The following is a 23,392-nucleotide window of genomic DNA, read 5'->3' as shown; positions in this document are numbered from 1 at the left end:
GAAGATTGGCGCCCCCCCCCTAAAATGGCAGCGAAAAAGCAGAGTCCTGCTCTGGGCAAGTCAGTTTCGGCTGCCCTGCAGGGAAGAGGGGAGTCACTCGAGGAATTGGTGAAAAGAGCGGTCATCGAAGCCATAAAACCCTTTGTTGACAAGCTGAATGAAACAGATCAAAGGGTGGGCTTAATTGAGAGCGATGTGAAAGCCATCAAGGAAGTAGCGGGGGGGGGGGCAGAGAAGTCTGCTCGGGAAAATGCGTCACTTATGAGAGCAACGAACAAGGAGCTAAAGTTGGTGGGAAACCAGCTGATTGGGCTGCAAGTGGAGCGAACACAGACCATTTTGCGTCTCCAGAATGTTAAAGAGGAGGAAAACGAGGATTTAAGGGATCTTGCCTCGGAACTTTTAGCGACACCCGCGAGGGCAACTAAAGAAGAAGTAAAAAGCGCCATTTTGGGAGTCCGTCGGGCTTTTTCAAAATATGCAATGAAGCGGCAGCTGCCTCGCAAGATGGTTATTGAGTTTTCATCTAGGAGGGTCTGGGACACTATCCTATATAACTCATATAATGCGGACTTGGACTTTCTGGGAAATAAAGTCAAGATACTGAAGGACGTTCCATTTTTAGTTCGGAAGAGAAGACTTAAGTATAAAAGGCTGGCAGCTCTCTTGAGGGAACGTGGCATAAAGTACAAATGGCTATTTCTGGAAGGAATCTGGTTTAGTTATAAAGATCAAGCTTACAAGATTAATTCGGAAGATCAGCTAAGGGATTTTGTGGACAAAAATCAAGAATTTGGGCAAGACACCAAGCAAAAAGAAGAAGATTCGAAGCCTGAAGGGAGGGGGGAGGCAATGAGCGCTGCGGCTGTAGCTGCTCAGAGAGAACTGCGTCCGAGGCCCGGGGGGGGGGATTTAATTTGAACTGTAATTTGTATTTTGTAAGATCAACCATTCCATCATTACTTTATTAAGCTTTAATTTTTAATTATGGCAGTATGAAGGGAAAGCATTGAAGTGTAGTGTTTAGTGTTTGTATGCTGCCTTCCCCTTTTTTCCACCCCCCCTTCTCTTTCTCTTTTTTTCCCTTTTTTCCCTCCCCTTGTACTATTGTAGTTTCTTGTAGTTTACTGTTTTAGTAAAAAAAAAAAACAAAAAAAAAGTTTTGACCACCTCCCATATATTCTAAGAGCATAATAAGGGAAGTCATCATCTTCTCTAACTGGAAGAGTGCAGCCAGCCAAGAGGAGAAAAATATTGAAAGATCAGTTTCCTTCCTCTTTTTCTGGGAAACCCCTAAATTTCAGGTTTTTGACTTTAAGCTTTGTGTCTGATTCGATTACTCTGGCTGATTAAATGTCTTCAACTCTCTGAATTTGTCACACCTCCTTCTGTAATGTAAGCCCTGGTTCTAGGGCTGTCTCGGCAGTTTGTGACACAGTAGATAAACTATCTTTAATGTCTTTAAGTTGTTTAACTATGGGTTCCAAACAACAATTCACCCTATCTTCCACCTTTCCAGAGATTGTTGTTATAATACTGCTGTCCAGCATTTGGAAAGAGTCTGTTAATTCCTGCTTTGTCAGCCAGTCAGGACAGGTTCCGTGAGCCACCATTTTAAGTTCCTTACTGAGAGGAGAATTGTCTTTAAGTTTCATATCTTCTGTTAAAAATTAGATCCTACCATTGTGGATTGTGACTCAGGGGGTTTGTTTTACCTGCTCTTGTTTTTCTCATAGCTTAGAAGTATTATTTGGCATTAATCAGTTCAAATTGGTCACGGGCAAGCTGTGAACAATGAGTGTCCACCATTTTCAGCATGGCACTCTGCCCCTCCATCCCCCTCATTTTCATGACCAGCTTCTCTCTGCTCATCATGACTATGCAAAACTCATGAAATGTTTTGGGTGATTTATAGCACTAGAAGTGAGAGCTGTCAGAAGATGTCATAGGACTGGGGTACAATTAGCCTAACTGCATCATAGTTCCCAGGCACAAAGGTAAACTCAAAGAAATATGGACCCACCTATGCTAGCTAAACCTGGATACTCAGTACCTTAATCAAGGCGTCTCTTACCACAGTAAGCGTCTTATTTCATTCCTCTTTTAAGAAAATTACAGTTAAATTAACAGTTGTAGTTTTTTCAGGTTTTCTCACAACTCAATATTGGACAGTTGTTATTTGTTTCCAGTGCTTGAGTTTTTGGTTATGCATTCAAGGTCACATCTGACATACCTCCTCTCCATTCCAAGATTTCTTTTCTTTAATTACAGAACAACCCGCAATATAGGCATTCCTTCTACCACATCTCCCAACAATCAGAAATCCTGCTTCTGAGTTCACCCAGATTCTTGTCTTCTTCTCTAGCCCAGGAATATCAAAGCTTCTATGCTATGTTTGGAACCCCAAGTCTAACCTCTCCCTCACCAAAATAGTTCTAGAAGTACTACCCTTGTTTATTGCTATAGAAACTTCCTGATTCTAGGAAATGTTATCCCTTGTCTGCTTTTCCTCCTCACTTCTCTGGCTCTTTATATGCTTAGATCTTTGTTTTTTATCCCAGCAAGCATCCACCTGGATGGTCCAAACCCTCCCAGGTTCCAAAGTCACTTCTGGATTATCAGATGTCTTGACAGTCAGAATCCTCAGCAGAACCCTCCCCCCCACTTATGATCCTACTAGAATACATAATATACACTTCTGCTTCTCTTTCTGCACTCCCTCTATTTTTTCCCTTTGCTGCTACCTTGAGTGATTTGTGTTGTACAAGAGTGTGGGCATTTGAAATACTTTCATTAAAGTGAGTGTTCTACTAGTGGCATTGTCTGACTTTGACTTCTTGAAAATATTTCATATTCCTCTCAATAAAATTATCCCTGTAAGATCATTTCTCCATGCAAAGTTACTTTGCCATAGATTCCTGGCATAGAGGATGATGGACTGAGTACAGAGGTGGACATGTTCTTGTCTAGTAAAGTGTTAAAACCTAAGTCAGCAGTTCCTCTTAGAACAGTAGAAACAGTCAGTGGAAGGAAGGTTTCTTTCCCACAACTGACGATTTTAGTGCAACTCAGGTTCCATTTGGGCCCATTCACACAAAACATGCAGATAACATACATGTACAAAAATCATACATGGTAACAATGGTAAGGCACCACAGAATGTACAACATGCTATTTCACATGCTGATGAAGCTCACTTTGAATGGGTCATAACAGATTGTAAGACAATTTTATCTCACAAACATTGTAATAATATCAAGAGCAGGTATCACTGTGACTTTCTCAGAGAGTAGAGGACACTATTGTGAAGTAAATTTGTACAGCATAGAGCAGGCAAAATAGACTAAACATGGGGCCTTACACAAGCATGTCCCTATTTTCATCGGTAAAATGTTGGTATGTCATTGATAGCCATTCTGAATATGAGAATTCGGCTTTTATTTTGCCTGCTTATTTTAGCATTCTAATCTTTGTTTTAATCTTAATCAATTAGCCTTCTGATGAGAGCAGAACTGATTGTGCAACTGCAGGTGTTCACAGGCCTTCTTCCAATATTAACCACCAGCCATCTGACCTGCTTGGCAAAATAGTTATACCCTGGCAAGAAAGAATAATCCATAATTCCTTAGTCTGTTTATGCACAAGCATGATGACAGCTTCTCTAGTGGTAGTTCTGAAGAACTGTGTTCAACAGAATCCACAGGCTGAGATCGGAAACAACTATGAAGCACTCTGTGGAATAGATTGCAGGTTCAATGGCAATAATAATAGTTGTTGCCATTTAGTTGTTTCTTTCCAGTTTTTACTCGGTTTCATACAATCTGCTTTTCTCTTTTGCTAGAATCCTACCATACAGACTGGGATGAGCAATCTCTCTCCATTTCCTTTTTAAAAATATCAATATACCCAATTCTCAAAATGGCTACATCTTAAATTTGGAGACTGGAATCATGAACAGACAAGACAGATCATTCTACAAATCTGAAACAAAAGCTCCAGCTTTGCAGAAAAATCTGAAATCTTAAAAAAAATGAATTGAGAATTTTAAAAAAACCCGAAAAATAATAAAAGCAGCACATGTAGCTTTAAGAAACAAATGCTTCCAGTGGCTGTTGCTAGGCAACCACAATGGTATTGCCCAACTTCAAGGCTTAGTTTCTGTCAGTAAAATGCAGAGGAAGGACAGGGCCTTTTCCATTGCTGTTCTGACCTTTGAAAGAGAACATCACAGTCAGGCTAGTCACCCTAGGTGACTTGATACCCTGCCATTTGCATGACTCACGCAGGCCTGGCTGCTTGCTACTGTTCAACAGCAGTCACCCCATGAAAGCCAGAGTGGTGTACTGGTTAGAGTTTTGGACAGCAATCTGGGAAATCAAGGTTTGAATCCTCATTCTGCCATGGAAGTTCATGGCAGACCTTGGGCCATTTATACATTGTGAGGTTAACCTACTTGCCAGGTTGTTGTGAAAATAAAATGTATGTAATGGATCCCCATTGTTTAGAAAGAAAGGGTATAAATGTAGCAAACTATAAATATAGCTGAAGATGGGGGGACAGATAAAATGCAGGTTGCTTGATGGGTGGGAAGAAAAGAAGGAAACAGGGGCAGGTGACGATATGGGGGCTGCCAGGAGGAGGGAAAAGAGGAAAAAATGTGGGGAGAAAGATCAATGGAAAAGGAAGGTGCCCCTGCAAATCCATGAGAGTTCCCCACCACTCAATTGGGCCTGGCAGTTGGTACCATGTAACTGGGCCATAATTTTCCTGGTAGAGGCTGCCAAGGGAAGAGAAGGAGTCAATGCTAAAGAGAGAGGGGCAGAAAAAGGTAGGTTGACTGGTGGGAGGAAAGGAGAGAAGGAAGCATGAAAATAGAAGATGCTATGGAAGCTTTCAAGAAAGGGAAAGAAGAAATAGTGGGGGAGGGGAAAATGAGATGCCTCCTGCAGGTCCTCCCCTTGGGTTTTTTTTATAGTTTTGCCTACAGTTTTTGGTTTTCCACTTGGCTTCTTTTGTCTATAGTTTTTGGTTTTCCACTTGGCTTCTTTTGTACTGTTAATGCCTCTTCTATAGTCTACTTTTAAAATACAAATTATACATTATCTATACATACAATGTATACATCATCTATGCACATATTATGTATAAAGTATACAACATTAATTTGTTATCATACATGTAACATTGAAAAAATGTACAGTTTATGGAACATTTGGCATGAATATATAACAGTTGTGGGTTTGGATCACATAAAGGAGACGTGAAAATAAAATGGGATTTTAACAACAGAAAGAAAATATTTGAAATCATCCCCATTCTCAGTTTTGTGAAGCAAGAATTCATACTCAGAATCTCGTTACAGATAAGACATAGGTAACCTGTACGGAGGGATCCTGAGACTATGCTGTTACATACTGTCCTAAGAAGTGCCTTTACAGATCCATCATTCTTGCAAAAATTCCAACAATCTGCAGATTATAAGTGGTTTACTAGAAATTAGTCAGTGTGGGAGATCAACAAAATACAATCTACCTTTTCCGCAGTTGGTTTCAAAACATAAAGGTCATATGCTGTGTTATGGAACTGGAATGGAACTCTGCTGTGTTATGGACTGGAGCTCCATTAATATGAGTACTGCTGTGATCCAGAGAACCCTTCAGCTCAAATCATTAGTTATATGCACATCAAAAGCTTATCCATTTTTTAAAAAAATTCAGTTCCTTATGGTGCACAAGAGACAGATTCTTCAAGCCCCTCAGGTAGCTCACTGGTGAGCTTTGGCAATAGACAAGGGGCAGATGTAAATTCATACAATATGACATCACATCTGGGTGAAAATCCATACATGATGTCTGGGCATCAGCTAATACTCTGAAAACTTTATGTATCAAGCAACATAATTTGTGCCCCCCCATTGTTTTTCCGTTGGCCCAGACACATAAGGGTTTCAGAGTTTAATTAAAAATAATTCTCCCATTTCACCAATTGCCTCGGTTTTTGTCCATTCTTGGTATGGCCATCTTTTTCTTGCTGCACCACAGGAGAACCATGTTTGGACAGAAGAAACTTTAAAATCCATTGTTGTACAGCAAATTGTGTAGATTAAGGCCTTTGGCCTAACTATTTTGGAAACTGTGGTCTGGCCACTGTACTGTTGGCATCAGTGACATCTTTGATTTTACAGCTATAATATGAATAAATAATGTGGCCTGTTAAAACTCACTTGCTTTACACATCCAAAAAAAAAATGAGAATTATGTCCATATTTCTGCTGACTGCCAACACATTCTGTGGATTAATTCCCAGTAAGCCTAATTGTTGAGCTGTTTCAAACTCATCTAACACCATTCACACAAGAAGAATACAAGACTCTTTGCCAAAACTGTTCAAACTTGGGTTGTTCCCAAAAATATGTATTGTGGTGCCTTGGAAAGTGAAGTATATCCAACATCCATACCCCTGAGCTATTTTGGCCTGTTTTGTTTGGCTTGGCAAGGGTAAAGTATAAATCATGAATTAGGAGAGAACTTGCCAATCTGTACTTGGAGGAGGCCATTATGGTTTCTGTAGGCAGTAAATGTGCTGTTTGTCCTTGCTCATTCACTGAAAATGAATTTGTTCCTATGGTAACTGATATTCCAGCATACAATAGGATTAAGGTATTGATGGTTGATAGGAGCAATAAAGTCAAGATGTGTTTTATCAGATTTGGGCATTAAACATAAGATGGCACTGCAATAATAATACATACAAGAAATAAATACTTTCTGGTGTATAAAAATAACTGGTGAGGTTAATTTGGGGTAAAATATTCTACTTTGGTGAGGGTTGTAATATATTGTATCATTATTGTTTTTATGGTTGTATAGTTTTGCCCTGACTCAGATAGCCCCGGCTAACCCAATCGTGTTATGATGTATTGTCGAAGGCTTTCATGGCCGGAGAACGATGGTTGTTGTGGGTTTTCCGGGCTGTATTGCCGTGGTCTTGGCATTGTAGTTCCTGACGTTTCGCCAGCAGCTGTGGCTGGCATCTTCAGAGGTGTAGCACCAAAAGACAGAGATCTCTGTCTTTTGGTGCTACACCTCTGAAGATGCCAGCCACAGCTGCTGGCGAAACATCAGGAACTACAATGCCAAGACCACGGCAATACAGCCCGGAAAACCCACAACAACCAATCGTGTTAGATCTCAGAAGCTAAGCAGAGTCAGCCCTTGATAGTACTTGGGTGGGAAACCATCAAGGAAGTCCAGGGTTGCTACATAAAGGCAGGCAATGGCAAATGATCTCTGAATATTTCTTGCATTGAACACTTTATAGGTGACCAGAAGTTGACCATGATTTGACAGGAAAAAATAGTTTTGGTACATTTTAAAAATTTTTTACTGATGCTTTGTTGTAAATGTTTTAGGGAGCAATTCTAACAAGATCTTAAGAAGTAAGTCCCATTTTGTTAAGAAGTAAGAATTAAGTCTTATTTTGTTAAATGAGAACCAAGTCTTCTATTACATCAGTCATGGACAACCATGAAAAACATTGTTGACAATATGCAGCTAACCTCATGAGGGACCATGTATTTCATGTTGATCACAGTGCTTCATATAGAATGGTACTAATCACTTGTCACTTTTATTCATGCTAATGGTAAAAACACACATTATGCAAGCTGCCAGTGATGTGTCTTCCCATGTTTCTCTACTGCTTTACATAGACCCACATAGACTAAAGCGCTTTAGGTCCTGTTTAGTGCAGGCTGTGCTGTCCAAATGGACGGTGTCATCAGGTCTTAGAATAATCCCAATGGATAGCAACATCACATATGAGACCCCTTTAAGATTCTACAGATGTAGCAACAAGGAAAGGATTTAGCTCCCACTTCTCTGCATTTTGAAAGGGGCAAATGGTGATTTATGTAGGTATGTGCTCTTTAGGACTAATGTGGCATGTGCATACTTTGTACTAGGGTGTCTTTATAGTGTAAAAACCTGCCCATAGTCTCTAGCCTCTGGAAAACTCATTAAAACTTTGCTTATGCATCTATCCCAGTAAAAAAGAAAGAAAGAAAATGCTGTAGGGTGCCAAGGTTTAGTTGTTATAAACTGCAGTAGAGTGTTCCCTCCTCCTTTTGATTACTTGTACATTTTTCTAATAGGGAAATAAATTGCAACAACTGCATAAATTTAAGGGGCTTTTAGTTTGCACAGGAATTTCATCACAGGCCATTTACCTTGCCATCATCATTCCTGTGTATGGAAATGGTTGAAAAAGATACAGTGTGTTAATGAATCCTGCCAACTTTTAGCTCTTCTCTTTGTTTGTCCCAGCCCTCTCTATGCCAACTCTACAATCACCTCCTGCCAGATTTGAGCTTTGAAAATTAACATATTTTGTATATGACATATGTTTGAAATTAGCAGGAAATGAAGCCAAGAGCTAAAAATTAACCAGGAGAAAAGTTTTTATCAAACATTTGGGAGCCAGGGAAGATTTCTGTTGGCTTCAAATGTTAGGACATGCTATTGTCTATTAAATGAATTCAATATGTAGCGCATAAAAACTGACAGCACAATACTGCCTGCCTGTGTGCAAGCATCTGTTCCTTCATTTTAGATAAAATGGCATATTTACGTGCATGGGAGCTGTGTGTATGTGTGTGTCTACTGGGAGTGTATACACATTCAGAGCTATAAATATGCTTCTCCGTATCTCATTTGTTGCTCTAAATTACATGATAATTACATGTGTCAAATATTCCCAAATGCCCGCCTCATTAATTATTGGGGCAGTGTTCTGTATTAAACAAACCACCATAGTTTGGAGGCATTACATTTAGGGGAGGGTGGGGGAAAGAACCATAATTCTGCGATAAATCATCTCTAGAAGGTTCAGGGTTCAAGCCTTGGTGTGTCTAGTTATAATCATTTTAGGTAGGAGGCACTAGAACTTCTCTGTCTTACAGAAGCTGCCAGTCAGAACAGTCAATAATGACCTAGATTTGGCACACAGCAGTTGCTTACTCCAAGGTTTACTCATATTCGTATCTGGTAATGTACAAAATAAATGACAAGCAGGGCAAGGGCCTAGTCACTACTCATATATAGTATATAGCCAAAAGCAAGGATTTATGTAGACAGATGCCATGTATAAATGTGACATTTATTTATTTATTTATTTATTGTATTCTGCCCTCCCCACAAGCAGGCTCGGGGCGGATAACAACCTTAAAATCATTTTAAAATGTTCCATATTAAAACATTAATGGTTGTATTTTATTTTTTAACTTGGGAACTGGGCTGAAATCCTATGCCTGAATTCCATTTGTGGCTCTCTTCATCCCTCGTGGAAATGGTCCTCCATTGTACAGCACTTTCCTTTGCTGCTAGGTGCTTTCTGGCTTGTTGAAAGATGCTGGGCTTGCATGAATGGAAGCTCCTTCTCTTGCAGGAATGTGTCCATGCAGAGAAAAATGGAAAACAGAGCAGCAGCAGCAGCAGCAAGGCTTTGGATCCAAGCTTTGGTTCCTAACTAGACATGGGCACGAACCAAAAAAAATTAACGAATCAGCAGTTTGTGGTTCGGTGCCGACGACGATCCCGAAGTCACGAACCGCAACAAACATTTTCCGTTGCTGAAACGGTTCACAGTTCATGGTTTGTGGGTGCCAGAAATGGCCCCCGTTGCACTTAGAGACCCCATATTCACAGGGAGTGTGTAGCAGACTCTCCTCCAGCCAGCAGCCAAGTTTGGTCAAGATTGCAATAGGGATCTTGGAGTTATACCCTCTCCAATCCGAGGCCCCCAGGAAACTCCCACAAAAATCCAAGCTCAATTATACTCTCTCTGTCTCTCCCCAAAGGCTAGCAAGTAGCAAGCAACAGCTCTGTCACACTCCACTGCTCGCTGAAAGTGAAACCCAGCCTGGGAGCCCAGTGTTTTTTATGAGCTGAGGTCCCATTGAGCAACGCAGGAGGTCTGTGGTTGGCCGTCAGAGTTGCCTATCAGGGTTTGCAGGGATGAGATTGGAGTGCCCATGGCTACAGAACACCCCCCTCCCCCTCCCTCCCCCAGGTGTCTTCTCCCAACTTGTAACCACTTTGCAGCTCCATGGTTGGAAGGAAGACCTGCTGATCAAGGTAAGCTGGGCTTCCATTCGGGTTTCCAGGGCAATAGAAGGAGCGCAGACAGAGTTCAGGCATTCCCCTGGCTCCGTTTCCAGGGGAATTGATTGATGGCACCTGACTGTCTGGGTTCCTGAACCGCGGCCAAATGCACCGAACCAGACTTCTTCTGAACGCTGGTTCGTTTGCCGAGGACAATCACGAACTGCCGGATCGCGATCACGCGATCGCCAATTTTGTGGGTTTTTGAAGTTCATAATGCAGTTCGTGCCCATGTCTATTCTTTTTTTTTTATAAAAAATTTTTATTGGGTGAGTACAGATTACAAATATAATTTTCAATTAAAAACCTAAATATCACTTTCCCCCCACCCTTTCCCTCCCCCCCTTTTCATAGACTTCCAACAGCTTTCCAACCCATATCTTATTCTATAACTTACTTATCTATTCCCTCTATATGTTATTATCTCCTATTTTGTTAATAAACTAAATGATATCCATTAAAATCAAATCTATTCAAAATTTAAACTAAACAATAATTAAAACTTCACTTTAAATGGTAAAGATCCCTATCCCTAGTAATTTCCCCAGTTAATAACTTTCAAATTGCCATAATTTCCACTTCACGTCCCACTTTTTCTCCAAATACTCCTTCAATCTCCCCCAGTCCTTGAAAAATTCTTCAGAATTCTGGTCTCTCAGCCTTCTTGTCATTTTGTCCATTTCCGCCATGTACAGCAACTTTTGTATCCACTCTCCAATAGATGGTATTTCTCGCACTTTCCATTTCTGCGCATATAGAATTCTTGCCGCTGTTGTCATATAAAATAACAATGTTCTGTATTGCGTAGGAACATCTTCCATATTTAAGTTCAGTAGCAGGAGTTCTGGGTTCTTTATTATTGAAATCTGCAAAATCTCATTTATCGCTTCTAAAATATCTCCCCAGTACTGCCTAGCGACCTCACAAGTCCACCACATGTGATACAATGATCCTTCATGACTTTTACAGTTCCAACACTTATCAGACATCTTAGCATTTCCATAAGCTATTTTTTTTGGCGTCAAATACCACCTGTATATCATCTTGAAAACATTTTCCTTGATACTGGTACAAGTTGAAATCTTCAATGTATTTTTCCACAAATATTCCCATGCCTCCATTGTTATGTCTCTTTGACAATTTATAACCCACTTCACAATCTGGACTTTAACAGCTTCATCCTCTGTATACCACTTCAAGAGTATTTTATAAATTTTTGAAATTTTCTTCTTACTTTCTTGTAGTATAACTTCTTCCAATTCTGAATCTTTCCATTTAATTCCATCTTTTGAACGATCCGAGTTATATAAGTCCTTTATCTGCCTATATTGAAACCATCCATAGCAAAAAGCTAATTCTTCTTGTTTTAATTCTTGTCATATTCTGCTCCTGGATAAGAATCTTTTTATAGGACAGGCATTGGTTTCTATTATAAATAGCTCTCGGGTCGATAGTTTCAAATGGTACCACCCACAAGGGGATACCCTTCCCCAGATAACTTTTGTATTTTTTCCAGATTGTGAAGAGACTTCTTCTAACATAATGGTGTAGAAACATAGAATCAGCTTTCAATTTATCATGCCACAAGTAGGCATGCCATCCAAACAGTCTTTTATAGCCTTCCAAAGTTAATAGCTTACAGTTCTCCAGTGACATCTAATCTTTAAGCCAAACCAAACACACTGCTTCGTAGTATAATCTGATATTTGGCAATTGCAGTCCACCTCTCTCTTTGGCATCGCACAACACTTTCATTTTTCCTCGAGGTTTCTTGCCTGCCCATACAAAATCGGAAATCTTCCTCTGCCACTTTTCAAATTGCTTACTGTCTCTAATAATTGGAATTGTTTGTAATAAAAACATGAGCCGTGGTAACACATTCATCTTGACTGCCGCTATTCTTCCCAGCCATGACAGATTTGGTTTGTTCCATTTAATCAAGTCTCTATCAATCTGCTGCCATAGCTTTTCATAGTTATTCTTGAACAAATCAATATTCTTGGCTGTAAGCTCAATTCCTAAATATTTTACTTTATGCGTTATTTCACAGTTTGTAATTTCCATCAATTCTTGTTGCTTTTGTTTGATCATATTCTTACATAATATCTTTGATTTTCTCTTGTTAACATAAAATCCAGCCAGATCTCCGAATTCCTTTATTTTATCTAGCAACTTTGGCATATTTTGTATTGGGTCCTCAACAATAACCATCACATCATCCGCAAATGCTCTAACTTTGTAGGTGAAGTCTTTAATCTTTATGCCTCTTATAGCATCATCCTCTCGAATCTGAATCAGTAACATTTCCAAAATCAAAATAAACAACAATGGAGATAATGGGCAACCTTGCCTTGTACCCTCCCATGTCTATTCTTAACTACATGATATACTGTGACCCTCAATTTAGAAATATCAAAGCTGTTTTCTGTATTGCATGATGGTTTGGTGGTGTTGACAGGAATCTTTTATCTCCAGTGGCTTCTTATCCCCAACCTTACCTCCATGTCAGCTACTCTCTTCTAGCATTGACCATTAAGAAACAAGAGCTAAACTTGACCAATTGGTGGTTACTAAGGATCGTCAATAGGGCTGCTGAAAGCTATCAGACCCACTGGATCCCCAAGATCAAACCATACATCATTGGTATGAATACAACTCTTATGGTTTTAGCATAAAAGAATAATATCACCTAATAATTGGTGATCTCTATATGCACCATACATTTTTTTCATTGTACCCTACACATTTATCACACCCTTTCTTCAAAGAGGTCAATTTCATTTACCCTTCATCTTCACAACACCCTTGTAAGATAGGTAATGCTGAGGGGGGGGGGGGCTGGTCCAACATCACATTCCCTCTGCCTTTCAGTAAAACGGTCACTGAATTTATAACTCCATACAAGCAGCACTTCCTCAGGCGCCCCACCACTCTTAGCCTGACTTCTCAGCACATTGTTGTGATCCATAAAACAAGCTGATATCAAGCCATTAATGACCTACCTTATTTTGAATAATGACAGTAAACTGTCTTAAGGTTCTAACAGTGCAATCCTAAGAACACTTTCCTGGGAGTAAACTCAGTTGAACAGATCTGAGTAAGATTCTGTTTAGGATTGTTCTCTTATCATCTGAGGGGGGGGGAGCAATGTGTCACCTTTGTACTCTATACAGCACCTAGAATATAATTTGTGCTAAATACTATATAGCACCTTACTTACAGAACTATAGTATTTATTAAGTAGTATGGTTATAATTGTGACAGATATTTTCCTTTTCGTAGTGGCGACTTTTAAATATCATCAGTATCCTTCCAGACTACTTTCCCACCTTTGGGCAGAAGAGATCTGGCCACTATGGTGCATGCCCAGGTTACATCTATCTAGACTAGACTGCTGCTATGAGACTGCCCTTAAAAAGAATCTGGAAACTTCAACAAGTGCAGAATGCTGCAGCCAGGATGGTGACAGGAGTGAGTCATAGGAACCTTATCAGGACATAAAGGTGAGGTATAAATTTTATGAATAAATAAATATTTAAATAATTATACAAAGCAATGTTCTTCTGAAATAGAATTAAGACATCAAACTGGGATGATATTTTGACAACTTATATACTATTGTTTAGTGTTTGTCTGCACAGGCTATTTATTTGGAGTGTCAGATCTCTATCAGATGTGGTCTGGCACATATCCAGACCCTGTAAACCATATTGTACTGGTCTTCATCTTAAATTGATCCCATGTTTGTTGTCATAGAAGATAAAGGAAACGGAGATGCCAGTGCAGTAGCTGACATCTTTACACTGGCAGAAGCACTACCAGTTCATGAATAGTCTTTCATTTTGTGATGTTTGTCTGCAGATATTCTTAGCTTTCAGATGATTTACACTCCATTTTTCATACAAATGTCTCTGTATACGTGTAAAATAATTTAAAATCTATATTGTTGTCAAAGGAAGAAATGAAGATCAAGGAATAGGAAGTTTGCTTTAAAACTGGAATCAAACACATTGTCAGTGCAAACCTAATAACTTCCTTGGGAATAAAACACCCTTTGATTAGACATGAGTAGGATAGTAAGTATACTGTACAGTCCTAATTTTAAAAATATCTTTGGGGACTCAACTTTAGATTTGCGGAACAGATCCCAAAATTAGATGATGAGAGCTATCCTGGAACAGATCAAATCAAATGATACTAGTACATATTAGTACTGACAAGGCAGCATTTTGAATAAATATGCTGTCAGCAGCTAAAATTTAAGCAGCATGTTTAGCAACAAATATATCTCTGTTTTCCCAGAAGCATATAGTCACTCACTATGCATTTTTGCTAATGTATCACAGTGGTTGCTAATACATTATGCAAGCTGTAGTTTACTGCATTTCCTGGACTTAAATGACATGCTGAATGTTTGGCCTCTATTCATTCACTTCCCCCTTTCCTCCTTAGAAAGAGTCATCTCTTCTTATAGAGCCTTAATCAAGACAAATTCTACCACAACCATTGCCACACATTTGTTGCCATGTGTTGTGTGTTTCATTTACCCAGAGCCTACTTCAAAGGACTATAATTTCAGCATTACATCATGTCTGTCATTCAGGCATTATCTGAAACCTGTTTTACTTTCCAGTTCTTCTTGTTTTCATTCCCAGCCAGCCTACTCAAATATACGGGAACTCATGTATGTGTTCTTCTGATGCTCCGATTTCTCTCTTGCTTGCTCTGCTGCTTTTTCATACCCATTACAGTAAATTCTAGATGGATCTTGGGGAAGTAATAAAAAAGCAGAATAACATTATGGGAGATGCTGGCCCAGATTCATGTACAAGAATATTATTTACTTATGACCCGACATATCTCATATTGAATTTATTTAAATTTGGGATTCAGATGGTACACTGAAATGGTGACAAGCAGTTCATGAACTAGCCAGGGGTTGCTACAAATAAATTAGATATGATCCCATTCGTTAACACATCAGCTAGGAAACTTTTCCAAGTGAAAACCTCCAGTGAGGTTTCATAGCATTTATGAACTAGAAGAGTCTACATGCAACAATTAAGTTCAGATCTATGTTAAGTTTCCATTCGGTTTTTTAAAAAAATGTTTTTTCTAAAATGCTGTGAAAAATGGCATCATTTTCTGAAGTGAACCTTGAACTTGATGGATCTCTAATAAAGTTACTTCAATCAATACACCTGCATGTTTGCTGTGGAGAACTTGGGGATTCTACCTGCCAAGGACTGACATTTGGCAGAAGTCCTTCCTTTTCCCCTGGAACCCAAACCCTGATGACGGATTAGCGGCACCATGCCGCACAAAGACCAGGGGACTTTGGAGTCACTAGAGGGACAATTAATCAATCTGGAACTGGAATAGAGCTTGGGGAATGAAGCGGCCGGAGAACCTTTGACGGAGCCACTGCCCTGGCTCTGCGACAATGGATGAGGGCTTGGGGCAATCCTTAAGAAGGGGGCAACTCATTGGAACTTGCTAGTAACCACCCCTCGAGAGTGGGCACCCTGAAGATCGACAGGCCAACCAACCCAAGAGGAGAAGATGCGACGGCGAGGCATGGCTTTCAGCCACAGTATGTCCAAACTGGAAGAGCTCCTCAGATCAGATGTGATGAAAAACGAGGAGCCCACTCTCGACCTCATGAAATGCTCGAAGTTAGAGGATGAGCCTGAGGAGAAACAGAGGGGGCCCAATCCAGCCTCGGTGGAGAAGGACATCCAAGAGACTAACCCCGAACACCTACAAGCCGTATGGGGGGAGATGGGCAAACTAAAGAGGGAGATGGCGCAAGTGACTAGAGGATTACAAGAGATGATGTGCCATCTGCCACTGGCGGATGCTCCCACGGCACTAGGGCCCAACAGAGAGAGACTGTGGGGGCCCACTTAGGCCAAGATGTCCCCTCCCTCTCCTGTTCCTCCATGGAGAGGGCCTGTGAGGCCAATGGGACTACCACCTATCGTTCCTCTACTCCAAGGAGGATCAGTCGCCCCGCCACCCCGGGGAGCAATGGTGGGGCCGTGGGGATTTCAACCCCTCCCTCCACTTCCCATGGGGCCCCCGGTCCTCCACCTGCCAAGAAGGGTGCCAGTTGGGCCATCCACGTGGCTGCTGCAGCTACGGCCACCTCTCCTGGCTCTACCACCATCAGGATTACCAGTTGCCCCACAAGGAGTCCCTCCTGCTATGCCACCACAGCCAGGGTGGTGCAAATTGGATGTGTGGTTTGAAGGAGACCCGGAAGAGTTGGGCTTCTTTATTGTGCAAGTGTTTCCAAGAGCGGGGCCATAACTTTCCGAATGAGCATAGCTAAGTAAGCCACCTGGGGTCCAGACTGGGTGACTCAGCAGCTAAGTGGTATATCACCGTATATAAGGCCCGGGCTCTGGAACTACGAAACCTCAACATGCTCATATGGGTACTACGGGCTCAATTCAAGGACCCACTCAAGGAGGAGCAGCCGAGAACCAAATTGAAATGGATGCGGCAGGGCAACCTGCCCGAGTGTGAATATGCTGCGGAATTCAGGCAGTACGCTGTAAAGGTGCGCGACTGGAATTCAAGATTGAATTTTTCCAGGACGGGCTAAACCCTGATTTAGTGGCCAAGGCCTTGGTGCAAGATGATCCCAGAACCTTGCTGGGATGGATCCAGCTAACCTGCAAGGTGGAAAACCAGGACCAATTAGTAAAGCTATTGAAGATGCAGCACCAGGGGACAACCAAGAAGTCCCTTTCCGTAGCAGGAGGGAAAGAGAGGAGAGCCCTCAGCCTCTAATCCCCGGACATGGAGTGGGCCATCTGAATGAAGAAGGGCCTATGCTTACAGTGCGGGGGAGTGGGGCATTTTGCCGCCATGACGTACAACCCCATGTACGTCACTTCTGCCAATTCAGTTGTCTGAGCACTTTGAACTTGATGGATCTTGATGGATCTTTATTAAAAGGTACTTCAACCAATACACCTGCATGTTTGCTGTGGAGAACTTGGGGATTCTACCTGCCAAGGACTGACACTGGCCTTTACCAGCCAGGATGGGCAGAGGTCCAGGGGGCAGGTGGTGGGCCTCACCACTTGCAGGATCCTGTCAACCACATCCTGAGAGAGCAGACTGAATTGAGAAGGTGAGAGGTGGTCCCAAAGGTATGCTGGTCCCAGTCCACTAAGGGCCTTAAAAGTCAAGACCAGCACCTTGAACCTGATCCAGAACTCCACTGGGAGCCAGTGCAGCTCCTCCTCCCTTTTCTTCTTGCCCTTACCCAGTGTGTTACTGTGCATTATATTAATATTTGCAAAGAACTGCAAAAGGATTGTTTGTAAGCAAATGATGGCTCAGTTTGCCTGCTTAGCAGCTTATGAGTATACCCCTGGTAACGGTTTTCACCCCTCCAGTTGGCAAGCTGGTGCGCTTATTCACAAGTTGAGACAATTTCAGGTATGTGGATCAGTTTGCTGGGATGGAAGCAGTGAAAAGATCCTGTAAGCAGATCTTTTCACAAATAAATTCCCTAGTATGCTGTTATGCATCAATGTTGTAGGGAACAATGTTCTAGAATGTTATGGGTAAACTAGTGCTTCCAGCCTTTGATGGGGTTCAGTTGACTCTGGCTGACTCAGGGCCAAGCTACACATGACGAAAGACACTTGCCTGGCAAGTGGATTGAGTGGAGGGCAAGTGAACAGGGAGAAATACACTTGCCATTCAAGTGTCATTTGTCACTTGTAGCTTGGCCCTCAGTTAAGAGCCTAGGGGTTATACTGGATGCAGCATTGCTGCTCGAGAAGCAAGTAAATGCAGCTGCAAAAAAGGCCCTCTCAATACTCAGACTAGCCTTGAAGATAGCTCTCTACCTTGACACAGCTGATCTGGCCTCCTGGATTAATGGTCCAGTAACAATTCGAGGCTCTACACTCTACATAGGACTCCCCTCAAAGTCACCTTGGAGTCTTCAGTGGGTGCAGAACGCTGCAACTCATTTACTTTCAGGAGCTAGACAGAGCATATATTTATTACTGGTTTTTGTTTTTAATTGTTTAATTGTTTTCAATCGTTGTAAACCATTTTGAGACTCATTTGAGGGAGAAGCGATATAAAAATCTAATAGATAAATAAATAAATCCCATTCTGCAATCACTCCATTGACTTCCTGTCATTTACCAGGCTCAGTTCAAGATCATGACTATCACAGTCAAAGCCCTTCATGGCCTTGGCCCTGCATAATTGTGTGACTGAGGGCCATGCTACAAGTGACGAATGACACTTGCCTAGCAAGTGAACAGACTCACGTGTATTCCTCCCTGTTCACTTGCCATTCACTTGCTCTCCACTTGATCAAGTGAATGGCAAGTGAATGGCAAGTGAACAGGGAGGAATACACATGAGTCTGTTCACTTGCCAGGCAAGTGTCACTCATCTCTTGTAGCTTGGCCCTGATTCTCCACCTATTTGCCATGGCAGATTCACTCATCTGAACAAGGCCTTCTGCAGTTGTCACCCTGCAGTTGGGTAAAATCAACAGCTACACGTACACAAGCCTCCTCTGTGCTCACCCTCATTTTATGGAATGGTCTGCCTGAGGAGATCAGGAAAGCTCCCACTCTCCTGGCTTTCCACACACTATACAAACCTGAATTAATCAGGAGGGCTTTCTACCCAGATTACAGGGCTGTGTTGTATAAAGTAGCTCAGAGAGACACATTGATAGGGACAGGGACTACAGGCTACTCTGTTGGGTACTGTCTGCTGATGTAGCTATGCACATACTAGGGATTTTCCAAGTTTCTAAATCTGCCATGTAAATTGGTTATGCTTTGTTTCCGAAAGATTTAATCTCTGTGCTCAGCTTTATACTTGTTTTTCAAATTTTCTGCTATCATACCCTCTTGTATCTCTTTTACTGAATGCCCTAACTATTGTTTATTATTGTACTTTTTATTTTATTTATTTAACTTATATTTAACTTCAACATAATTTGAATCTACATTAAAATTACCATTTAAAACCATAACTTACAATTCAGCAATAAAAAGAACAGCTCTAAGTGCAGCCCATATTACCCATTTCTAAAATGTTTCTATGGGTGGGAGGTAAGGGACAGCAATGGTCCAACAGATGGAAGAGAGGGGTTACATTCCCCCTTGCTAGGTGGCTGGCTGGAAGGCTCATCCATAACCCAGCCTCAACCATATGCACATTGAATGTCCAAGCTGTTGATTATATTGTATTTTCACTTGCACTGAGTAATCCCCCTTGGATGTCAGTGAGAAAGGTGGACTATAAACAAACAAATAAATAACAATACCGACACAGCAAGTCAAAAATGAAACTTGAATTTATCAAGGGCACTGCTCAGGACAAGCTGCACAGTATATCAGTTCTTCTTAGGATGTCCTGGGAAAATGTTGGTGGAAACACACCCAATGGAAAGATTTTACACTGTACAGGTTACACGAGTTCACTGGATCAAACCACAGGTGAATTGCCTAAAGCTAAATGCATTGTGGTCAAGAATAATTGACAATAATAGGAAGGTAGAATGAAGCAAGCCCAGCTGAGAAAGTCAAAGGGTTGATGAATCTAAGCACTTTGGGAACAGGAGCAGCATTTTCAGGAAGAGCATTTTTAGCAGAATCATTCACTCACTGGCAGAGGAAGCTCCTTCCTAGAAATACCTTTCTTCCTAAAGTGGCATTTCTTGGAATAATTTCAAAATGTGATGGATCAATGCAGGTGCAAATATAGGGCTTGGTGGGATTTAATGGTTATAGAAATCTTTTTAGTATCATCACTTTCATAGCTAGAGAATTCTTAGACTGGGGGAGGGGTCCTAATAAAATTAAATTATAGAAAGCTTACATGAATGTAGAGGTCCTTTTCTTCTTCTATAAACTATCGGCATTAGTGCCCTCGAGTTTGGCAGTTTTCCCAGCTCAAAAGCTGCTAATAGCACGCTTGTTCTTTCACGATTCCATCCCACCCCCACCCCCAGATTATCTAGCACACAGAGATATGTGGAGGAAACATCATGTCCTAATAAAAAATGCCCTGATCGTATCTCACCTAATGAGTTAAATCTAGGAGTCACTGGGTGAATGCCATATTTAATAGAGGTCTTGAAGCACTGTACTAAATAAATACCTTTCTTCTTTGTAACCTTATAACCTAAAATTTTAATTAGTAGAATAAGCAGCTTCTGCTTAAATGGTTTCTGCAAATATGTGAAGATGTTGTTGGGTTTATTATTTAGTGCAAGTGCCTTCTGAAGAGTGAACTGGAAGACCCTGTGTACAGTGCAGCTTGCAACTCCATGGATGAGTTCAACTGCTATCCTATTAGACCTTGCCTTCCAATATTTTGCCTTTTCATAATTATTCAGGCTTCCCTCAATAAGCCATGTGCTACACCAACATTTTACTAAAAGTGGTGTGGCATATAAAGGTCTCTGAGGTTAAACAGCCAGCTGTCTACTACAGTACCTTGTGACCCAATAATCCATTATTATCCACTGCCAAGTATAATTCCATGTTCATAAACAGATTAATGATCCTAGAGGACACAAAGTTATAATTTCTGGCATCTTCACAATTGGCATTTTAAAAAAATAGTTTGCAGAGGGCATTTGCACATCGTACAGCCAATTTGGTGTATTGGTTAAAAGCAGCAGGACTGTAATCTGGAGAGCCAGGTTTGATTCCCCACACCTCTGCTTGGTCACCTGGGTGATCTTGAGTCAGTCACAGCTTCTCAGAGCTCTCTCAGCCTCACCTACCTCACAGGGTGATTGTTGTGAGGATAATAATAACACACTTTGTAAACCACTCTGAATGGGCACTAAGTTGTCCCGAAGGGCAGTATATAAACCAAATGTTGTTGTTGTTATTATTATTTGTATTACTTGGGGTTAGTTTTCACTCTAAAGTTAAGTACCCAGATATTTTTAAAAGTTGAAAATAACTGCTAGGTTAAGACATAATAGTTACTGGAATGATTACAAAAAATACAGCAAGAGTTAAAGCAACAAATAGGCCCTAAAAAGTGTGGACTTTTTATATGGATATAAAAAGTATCTGAAATATTGATGTCCAAATTTACAAAATTATCATCCTATTGATTAGTCTGGCAATATGAGACACCACAGGCCAAGAACTTTCAAGCTTCTGTATATAAATCCATTGAAAGGAAAGTTTACATACATGTATGAAAAACAGAGGAGATCTGGGCTTAAAACTGACATTTGCACACTTGAGCTCTCACTGCAATTTTCATTACTGGAAAAGTATCCTAAGAATTGTTCTTATGTGTAGCATAACTTTTTAGTGTTATTATATCCTCTGACTACTTACCTTTTGGCATGCTACCAAATTTCAAAACCCCACCATTTCAACTTAAAAATGCTCTTTTCAATTTGACTTCTCTATTACGTGAATCGATTTTGCAAGTCCATCTTTCCCTGCCATTTTCACCTTCCTCAAAGTCAATTTTTTCCCCATTTAATTTGCACAATTTTAACTTTATGTGTTTTTGTTTTGTGGCTTAAAAAAGTGTAAAATGACATAAAAGGAACAAATGACTTGGGAAACCCAACAATGAAAACACGTTAAATAAAAAGACTCACAATGACAACATAAAACAAAAAAAAGTATCTAGAAAGGGCATATTTGTATATCTCTAGTTACTATCTCCTTCTTTATAGCCTATGATCCATGCAATTTTACTGTGACTTGCACTTGAGATCTGTTTAAATATTTTTCTCTTTTTTTCTTTTCTCTAATGTCAGTAGCCCTTGGTATATTCACCTTTGACCACCCTACTCTCCACTCTTTTTGTAAAGGCCGTGGATCCACCAGTCACCTAATCCCATCTCAGTTTCCTCTTTGCTTCTCCCCTTTCCTGACAACTCCTGTTTCTCTTTCCCAGTGTTGTTTGCATCCCATTCTTCACCCCATTCTCACATTAACTTTTATTAAAGTGTCCAGAGAATAACTATATCCAGGAGATCCATCAATACTATCACATGCTAGGATATGGATGATAGTTAAACAATCTCATAATTTGCAATCATATTTTCAAGAGAAAGATCACCACTGGAAATTGTGATTCAGTCTCCATGATGTGGGAAGTACTATATATTTTTTTTTAAAAAAATTATTAGAAGTAAAAAAAAAAGTCAATAACAATTGAAAGCGCATAGAACCTTACACAGAGTACATTAAGCTACAATAGAAAAAATGTAGATAATAGATTTAAGTTGCATAGGAAATATAAGCACAATATATAACAAAACTGAATATCATACTTTTGCAATTCTACTTAAAAAATTTATATTCAGCATTATATTCAATCTATGAAAAAAGAATACTTGCTAAGTTAATTTATTAATTTGTTAGTTTGGCTATTTTAATATATGACAGAATTTCATCCAAACATGCGGAACAAAAGAACATACAGAAAAACAATAGTAAAGGAATGAGGCTAAGAGAACCAATTATTTTCTAATTAAATAAATCACAATGGTTAAAGAATAAAGATTCCAAAATGTATAAACATCAAACTAAGTTTCCCTCCATCACCCCTGTAATGCTTCTCAATAAAGTATAATATTTTAGCTTGTTAATTTGATTATTTTATTTAACTGTTAGACTATTGACTAAAATAAACTGTTAGTCTTTTTTAGTTTTAATTATACTCGAACAAAATATATAGGCCTTAAAATGAATCTCCCCCTTATTCTCTATGTGTGTTCATTATTCTATTATCAACTTCCAAAAAAAACCCCCATATAATCATTCAAGGCAAAATAATAATCCAATTAGTATCTAATTGTATAAATCACAATACTTAGCGATATCAAAATATGTAAACTTTAGAGTAAGTTCTGTTCCCCATCACCGTTCTAATGCTTCTGAATAGGATATCTAATAATAATCATCACAAAAGAGAACCCCTGAACATTTTATTTTCAATATTTTACTCAGCCTGGCAAATTTTGTATCGTAACTTGTTAGTTTTACTCTTATTTTACTCATTATTTAACTATTATAAATCACCCCTTCAATCTCCATTTATGTTCCTTTTCTTCATATTTCCTTCTAGGTTATATGCCTTAATTTGATTACTGAGTTTAGTCAGCTTCCACAGAGCCATATAATCATTGGATGGTCTCATCAAAATAGGCCTCCTGGATCGAAGTCCCCTTGAGCCTTCAGAGAGTT

The sequence above is a fragment of the Eublepharis macularius genome, chromosome 8 (genome assembly GCF_028583425.1).
Source record: "Eublepharis macularius isolate TG4126 chromosome 8, MPM_Emac_v1.0, whole genome shotgun sequence".
Classification (NCBI taxonomy): domain Eukaryota; kingdom Metazoa; phylum Chordata; class Lepidosauria; order Squamata; family Eublepharidae; genus Eublepharis; species Eublepharis macularius.
The sequence above is the reverse complement of the archived record's forward strand: the minus strand, read 5'-3'. Positions refer to the sequence as shown.